Consider the following 8,282-nt stretch of genomic DNA (forward strand, 5'->3'; position numbering starts at 1 on the left):
CCCCTCGGTAGCATCCCTCTCTTGTCTCTTCCGACGATGTGGAGGCTGAGGCTAGACTTCTCCGGGGGACTGAGATCTACTGAAAGCTTCACAGAGGCTAGACCAGGAAGTTCAGTGGGGACTGGACATTTGAGGCCACCGAAATGGATGGCCTCAACAACGTCACCATGTTTCTTCCCCTCATGCCTAGTGGGAATATCAGTTACACTGAAAAGCTTAACTTCCTGTGCCTCCAAATGTTGAACAGGTTATATCTCATTGCTGAGTTTGGCCCTGGTTGGCCAGTCTCATTCTGTTCAGGCATTTAATGCCCTGCCTGTGACTCGCTGTGTTCCTCGTTGGCTGTTCTTGCCTAAAGTGCAAAAACACCTCTTCAGATTTAGTTGTTAAGTGTGGGAGCTAAACTCCAGGAAGCCTTTTCCATGTGGTAAGAGCTGGTCTCTACATCCATTCCAGGCAAACAGGCTAGAGTTCCACATACTGATGCAAGCAGTCACCTTCTGCCATGCTGGACACAAGACCAGTCACCAGGTGAATGCAAGGTAGCCGAGCGATTCAGTCCCTGAAACATCTCTTCTGCAGAGATGGGAAGGCAGTGTCAACAGTTGCCTTTTCCTTTAGAGAAGTTTTTCTTGTTCCATGCCCTTCAGGGCAGGAGCTGGCTGCAAGACCCCCAGATAGGTACCCATTGTCTAAGTTCTCTTGTAGATAATGTATTTTCTACCTGATGCTATGTGCCTCTCGTAGCTGGAGAAAGCCAGTGTAGTAGTTGGGAATAAGGACAGGAGAGAAAAGTGGGGTGCCACTTACATCACATGATGTAGTAAGGAAGTAAAGAAGGTCCCCTGAGAACCAGCTCTAGCAGGGAGTTTTTTAAAACTCCCAGGCAGGTGGAGGGGGACCTGCCCTCCTGTGGAGTCCGTTGTCATGACATGCTCTCTGAAAACGCTGTGGCTGTGACTTCGAGAACGGCCTTCCAGTGCCTGCCAAGGCCTTGAGGCATTAGCCCTTTGGTTTCCCTTACAGATCAGCGAGATGACTATTTCCAAGATCAGTCATTGTCAAATGTGCAAGTATGTCTCTGAAAATGTGGTTTTCGTATGTCACTCTTGAGAGTGTGGGATCCCTGAAGGATATCGTATCTTCCAAGCAACATCTGTAAAGAACGGTACATGTTTAGCTTAAATATTTTTTTCTTTTCACTCAGTTGCCCACTTACTGGACCAAAGAGTGAGTAGCAAAAAATAAAAAGAAAAAGAAAGTAAATAATGAGATGAAGCTTCCCCTCAAGTGGTTCTTTTATACTGTGGATGATACAGGACTGTTACCTAAAATGTGATGACCTGAGCTGCAGGCGGCTCAGCATCCAGCCACTAGGAGTTTATTTATACACACAGAGCTGCCTTCAGAGAGGCTCCTTACTCTGCTCTGGAGCAGGGGACTTTCATCTGACTGCTGGTAGCATGCTGTACTGTAAATTAAATTTTGTTCTTGCAATGCAGGCCTATTTCTGTATCTAAATACACTGTCTTTTAATGATTGGACAGTTTTTATTTGGTTATTTATTCTATCCATGTAAGGCATTTACATGTATATTTAATCAGAATGTAATATATTTTTTGTTGTCACTTTGGAGTAGAAATTTAGATAGCCCGAACTTTTAAGTTTATTGTCCTAGTGTTACCTTATGTTAGATCCAGAGTATGGACCTCTGTCTTTGGTTAAAGGATAATATTATGTTACGGTACAATAGATTTTTTTTTTTGCATACTTTTTTCCTCATTGATTTTTATTATAGGCCAGGAGATGCATTTTGCTGGAGAAGAGTTTTATCTCCTGGATAAATAAAATGTTGCTTAAATTATGTGAGTAATATGTATTGCTTTTGTAATGAAAACCCAATAAAAGTTATTTTTAATTAAAAATGTAGCTAATTTTTTAAATCACAAAAGAAAGCCTTTGATATGTTATACATATACAAAATATTAATAACATTGTTCAAAATGTGCTTGAAGCTACTTCTTTAAAACAATTCTCAAATTATTAGGTTGTATAGATATTTCCAACTAATCAACTAATAGTTTTAACCAGCAACCTCTGTCTTTATCAAGTTCCGCTAGGCTTTCAAAATGCTATCAGTGGGATTGTTATTGCCACATATTACACATATTATCTTTTTTTTTTTTTTTTTTTTGGAGAGGTTTTTGCTATAAGGTGCGTGTGCGTGCCAGAAAGACAGAGAGACAGAGTGACAGAAAGTGAGAAATCACCTCCTGGGGAGATGGCTACACCACAATCTCTTATCTTCTTGGGATCTTGGACATGCATGCACATGTGCCCAGCATGTTTAAGCCACCGGGTCTGGGACTCAAATCACAATTGACTACATGGGAGTCCAACGACATAGCCATTGCACCAACTGCTGGTCCCCTGTTGCCACATATTATCTATGTTCTGGAGTTCTAAGTATTTAGTTACTACCTCTTAGTTGCCAGATGATGACTAAAACAAAGTCTGCCTTTTTCTTTTTCCTTTTTTTTTTTTGTGTGTGTGTGTGGGGGAGGGGTTTTTGCTATAGGGCGCATGCGCTTGCCAGAAAGATGAGACAGAGAGATAGAAAGCGAGAAATCGCCCCCCAGGGGCGGTGGTTACACCGCAATCCCTTCTCCTCTCAGGATCTTGGGCACACACGCACATGCGCCTGGTGTGAGTTTAAGCCTCTGGGTCCGGGACACGAACTGTGGTTGGCTACATGAGAGTCCAGCAACATAGCCATTACACTAACTGCTGGTCCCACAGTCTGCCTTTTTCTAGAGTTTATTGTTGGAAAGGAAAAGGTTAACAGGTCTATAATCCATCCTTTACAGGATTGCTTTCCCCCTCACGAATGACCTTGGCCAAAACCATGTTGATAATAGTCACATAAACAGTAAGATAAAGCAACTTGTAAGACTCTTTGGCGTCAGTAGCAGCAGAGAAAAAAATGAAATGTTTGTAGTAACTACTGAACATTTCCAAATACTGTAAGTTCAAGAGTTCTTTTGAAAAAATGAAAATGATTTGTGAATTCTCCAAGTTTAAAAGTGAGAGATTGTGTTTATAGATGTTGATAAATATACTGAGCGTTTACAATTCAGCTAGAGGAGTAACAGAACCCAGGGTGTGTGCCAAAGATGTCATTTTCATGGAAAGATCTCTAAGCTCTTTTGTAACCTGTTGTCTGAGCGACCAAGCCATCATTTGTGAAAGGCTGGGAGTGTCTCAAATCATTGTTCCTGTTTTATATATAGGTGAATAAACCCCTTTACTGAGTGACATACCTCAACTCTGTCATATTTTTAATCAAACCACTACCTCAGAACAAGGTAAAAGCGAAGATTTATAACAAAGATACCCCCAACAAACACATGACAGACTTAAAAAAAATATATTGTCAGAGGATTTGTACATTCGCCAGAGAGGCAGAAGGAGGGAGGAAAAGTGAGGAAGCACCCCCCACAGGCACCCCCTGCCACCATAGGCCATGGTCACGCTGTTATCTTTCCTCCTCCACCTCTTCCTTTTTCAGAATTTTGGACACACATACACATGCCTGGTGTATTTCTGAGGCCACTGGGTCAAGGACGCAAATTGTTCGGCCAGTTGTGTGGGATCAGCTGCCTTAAGCACCGCAAAGCCAGCCCAGACTATTTTTAAATGTAGTTGATAACCTAACGAAGATACCAGGATTTGAAAATGCCTTTCCAGATTGCTCCAGCATTGGGTGATAGTCTTTACTTGCTTCTCTCAGATAACCTCTCTCAATCTTCACTCACTGTAAGGAATCACCCTTGAGGATCACCAGCTTGCCCTTTTTGATGACAACACCACAGCCACTTCCTGTGGCAGTTTGGCAATAGCCCATCCCTGGCTAGAGGTATTCTGCACCAACTAACCCAAATTCTTTCTTGAACTCATCTGGGAATTTAACAAAGGACTCTCTTCCCACAAAAAGGTAGGCATGGTTTAGGAAACCCATCCCCAGCTGCAGGGCAGGAAACTGGAGCTGGGTGATAATCTTCACATCCTCTTCTCCATTTCTCTCCTTTGACAAATAAAAGGAAAAATAATCAAGTGACATCCATTTGATACTAACTTTTAGGCAGAGGGAGAAATATATAAGATACCAAAATACTTCTGGAATATATAAGAACTTGAATGGCTTTGAATGAGAGCATCACTGGATAGAAAATAATATTTATTATTATTTTTTATTTGTGATAGAGCACATGCATATGAGAGAGAGAGAGAGGTGAGCACTTCCACAAAGCCCAGTCATGCCACAACTCTCTTCCTCCAGTCCTCCAGCCCATTGGACCTTGGGCACTCACGTGCATGCCCAGTATGGCTGGCCAGGCCCAAACACCAGTCACCCTATGGAACCTGGCTTCTCTTGAGCAGTACGTTACCATTGACGCAGGAACACGGAGTGCAGGAGTGATCAGGCCCACACTCTCAGTGAGACACGGTTTCTTGCCCCACGCTTAGAAAGAATTAGAGTCACGGATACAGAGTACATATAGTAAAGTGAGGAATTTATTAAAAGATAAAGGACAAAAAAGAGAGCTCCCCAAAAGGGAGAGTTCCCAGAAAATGGGTTGCCAAGGAAGAACTGTGGCAAAGGCTTTTTATGTGGGTCAGGAAAGGTTTTATCAGGGCTTTGATTGTAGGTAGGGCTTGTGCATGCATTCCCCTCTTGGTAGGGAGGGGCACATGCTGGGTGGATCCAGTTATTCTCCAAATTTTGAAGTGGGTGTCAAGGTCAGAAGATTCTTAGTCTAGAAGCTTTGGGCCATGAAAACCATTATCTTCTTCCTGGAATGTGGTGGGACATGGAAAAAGCCTTTGTTTTAGGTCTAGATCATGCTGCCTAGGTCAATCACTGAGTCACCACTGACTCCATCTCAAAACTAAGCCATTTCATAACTGTGTCTTGGGTCCATAACCTAACTTTATTTTTAGGGTCCCTTTCTCCTACCTTACCACTGTGCCATAGAGTCAACCTAGAGTAACATTTATTTAAAAACATCAAATCCCAAGCCTCTTTTAAACAAACAAACAAACAAACAAACAAAAACAACTTTACTATTTATTTTAATTAGACCAGAGAGACAGAGAAAGAGAGAGAGAAAGCAAACGGCCAGGTCCAGGACTTGAATTGCAGTCGGTCATGTGGGAGTCCAGCACCTTCAACCACCATGCCACCTGCCAACCCCAACATAAGTCTTTTTTTTTTATTCTCATCAAGACAATGGCTGCTACATTACTTCAACCATTTACAGGCAGAACAACTACATTTTGAGTTCCAAAGGCATTCAAATGTCCTTTTCATTTGTATACAATACTCTACCTGTGGAAATCAACTTAGATTGTAAAGGTTGTTACCGAACTCAAATCAGAACTCAAATCAGGTTCGCTCACCCAAGCGCTATAAAACCAAACCATAGGCACATGGTGTGATGAAGGAAAGTACAGCTTTATTACAAAGCACAAAGCAAGGAGAGCAGGCAGCTCATGCTGAAAAGACTCGGTCTCCCCAAGATGTTCCCCACATGCATTTTTAAAGGCAAAATTAGGGGCACAGGTCCCAGGCGCATAATCAGTTCAGTGATTTGTTCAAGAGGACATGATCATCTCATGGGCGTTCTTGATTGGTGAGGCCTTAGATAATCTAATTTCTCTTCTGCGGTCTGGAGCCATTCAGCCTAGAGTCTTTGAGCTCACAACCAGCAGTTTCCAGCCTATAAAACATCTTACATATTGAAATGAAAACCTTAACTTTCCTTTAAGTGAGTTTTAGAGGTCAAATGTCCCTTGTTTATGATCAATGTCATTTCATTACCATAACCAAAGTCTGAAAACTTACTCCTTACTCTGGGCCATTACAATGTAAATGGGTCTTATATTTCAAGAACCTTAGAAAATACACTAGGGGGTCCTTGCTCAATTTCACTACCTCAAAAAGTTTTACTCCCTTTCAGAGAATAACTTATTTATCCATGTGGGCTTCCTTTACTAGTGATGGGATTACCACATTGTCTACATTCAGTTTTCACTTCCTGGGATCTCTTGCCTTCCATTCATTTTTTTTTTTTTTTTTTAATTTATGGGTAAGGGGACTAGCAGATGGTGGAATGGTTATGTCACTAGACTCCCACATAGTTGACCACAGTTCAAGTCCCAGGACCCAGTGGTTTAAAACTCACACGGGGTGCATTGTGTGTGTGTGCCCTCTTGGGAGAGGAGAATGGAGAAGAAGAGATTGCTGCATGGCCATCCCCCCTCCCCCAAGATGATTTCTCACTTTCTGTCTCTCTTGTGAGCGCACGTACCCTATAGCAAAAATCTCTAATAAATAAATAAAATAATTTATGGGTGGAATGGGAAACAGTCTCAAGGTTGGATTTCATAAGATCTATTAAATATTCTTTTCTGAATTTAAATTCTTGGATCAATTCACTGAAACTCTGGTTGACCCATTTTTTCTTTCATTAGCAGTGTTTCGGATTAAAGCTTGTTTTAGCTGAAGGTGTCAGCAAATCTATCAGATCATTGAAAAAGCCATGACACGTTTTTTGTATAGCAAAACAGAAAAATATGTCATGATGAAGCAGGCATGACTCTATCTTGGAGGAGCGCCTCCATTATAAACTGTTAAATTCCTATGACTAATAACTCTGGGCTGATGGCTGTCTAAAGTTTCTGCTCTCCGGTAATCTTATTGCCCTTCCCTGGAGCTACAGAGTAACCTGAAAACCTTGGGTGGATTAATACCTTAAATAGATTAGTACTTTGACTAAATTAGTACCTTGAATAGATTAATCTTCCTGCTTCTCGACCTTCTCCCTTTGGCACTGTGTAGGGCTGGCTCTGAGCCTGAGACCTCCCCTTACCCAATTCCCCCATAAAAGATCATGTCTAACCCCAAGGAGGGACAGGAGATTTGGAGTGTTAACTTCTCCATGCCCACTGACATAATAAATAGTTCTCCTAATCTCTCTGAATGCTGCTTTCCATTCCTTGGCTTCTGGTTTTCTGCAACATTTTGGTGCATTGGCCAGGAAATGGGATCAGACTAACCCTTTGAGCCACAGATCCCAGGGCATTTCTCCCCAGGACAGGCACTACCATGTGGAGAGATAGGTGTACCCCCGTCTTGTTTGATGACATCCCTCAGCCTGGGTGACTGCCCCAAGGCTGAGCATTCATGGATCATCAGACTCCAATTGGAGAGAAGGACCAACTCCTGGAACCTGATGCATCAACCTTGGTCAACTCTGGTAATCTGGTAAGCCTCTGGGGATCTGCAGAGCCCTAGTCAGACCCACTCTACCTTAGAGTGGAAGAGGAGACCCATACATGCTCTTCTGGTCATAGGATCGGCAGTCAGGCCTCATTTGTTAATTGGCTGAAGTCCCTGGGGATCTGTAGAGCCCTAGTCAGACCTACTTGGATTGAGTAGAAGAGGAGACCTGTACACTCTCCTTTGGTCACAGGATCAGCAGGTAGGGCTCGTCTGGTGTATGGCTGGTGTGTGTAGGGGAATGTATAACCTCTGAATGAATGTGTTTGTGACGAGAGAATGTGTTTGTGGCTCCACAGCTTCTCACTACGGAGCATGATTGGGTCTGTTTAACTGCATTTCTGTGCTATCCACCATTGGAATACTGGGAAGTTGAACCCCAGAGAGACTGCTGTGGTCCTTCTGATTGCAGCCCTTAGCCAAGGCCCTCCTGCAAACTTGAACAAACTTTTCCCCTGTGCTGCCTGGCCTATTCTGCAGTGCCCCCAGGAGGCTGCACAGCTTCTTAACCTCTGGGCTAAGGCCCACCCCCAGGAGCCACCATCCTTCCAAAGTTTCCTCATTGATCACTTCCCCAACCAGTGATCTCCCGAGCCTTCTGGGAAGTGCAGGCTTTTAATAGCTAGAGTAGTCAGAAATATTGGAAATATGATAAGTAAAGCTCAGTCCAAGTCATCCAAGCCCACTGTGCTGGACTGTATGCTGAAAAACTAATGGTATAGACAACAGAAAGTTAAAACCCACCTTCCTCAAGTGCATGTTTAAAAATTTCAAGAAAGGGGGTTACTCTAAAGAGTATTAATGTCAAAGTAACCCCAGAGAAATTGGCTCTTGTAATCCTGATATGTACATGAATTCACTTACGTAATATGGCATGTTACATACTACATGTTGTATATCTATGTGAAAAAAAAGGCCTTAAAGAATTTCATTCAATTTG

At 42.6% G+C, this 8,282-nt stretch overlaps 1 protein-coding gene across 6 annotated transcripts in view; it reads left to right on the forward strand.

Moving 5' to 3' along the window:
- PFKFB2 (6-phosphofructo-2-kinase/fructose-2,6-biphosphatase 2) overlaps window positions 1–1,572 on the forward strand; it is a 33,287-nt gene extending 31,715 nt beyond the window's left edge. For 4 of the 6 annotated variants that reach the window (XR_003551202.1, XM_027776088.1, XM_027776089.1 and 1 more), the window contains one exon: window positions 26–1,572. The gene's annotated coding sequence lies outside the window, so the exon portion shown is untranslated. The remainder of the gene's footprint in view (window positions 1–25) is intronic. The other 2 variants (XR_003551200.1, XR_003551201.1) reach the window with 2 other exon arrangements.
- Window positions 1,573–8,282: the final 6,710 nt, after the last annotated feature.

The sequence above is a fragment of the Tupaia chinensis genome, unplaced genomic scaffold (assembly GCF_000334495.1).
Source record: "Tupaia chinensis unplaced genomic scaffold, TupChi_1.0 Scaffold000627_1, whole genome shotgun sequence".
Lineage (NCBI taxonomy): Eukaryota > Metazoa > Chordata > Mammalia > Scandentia > Tupaiidae > Tupaia > Tupaia belangeri.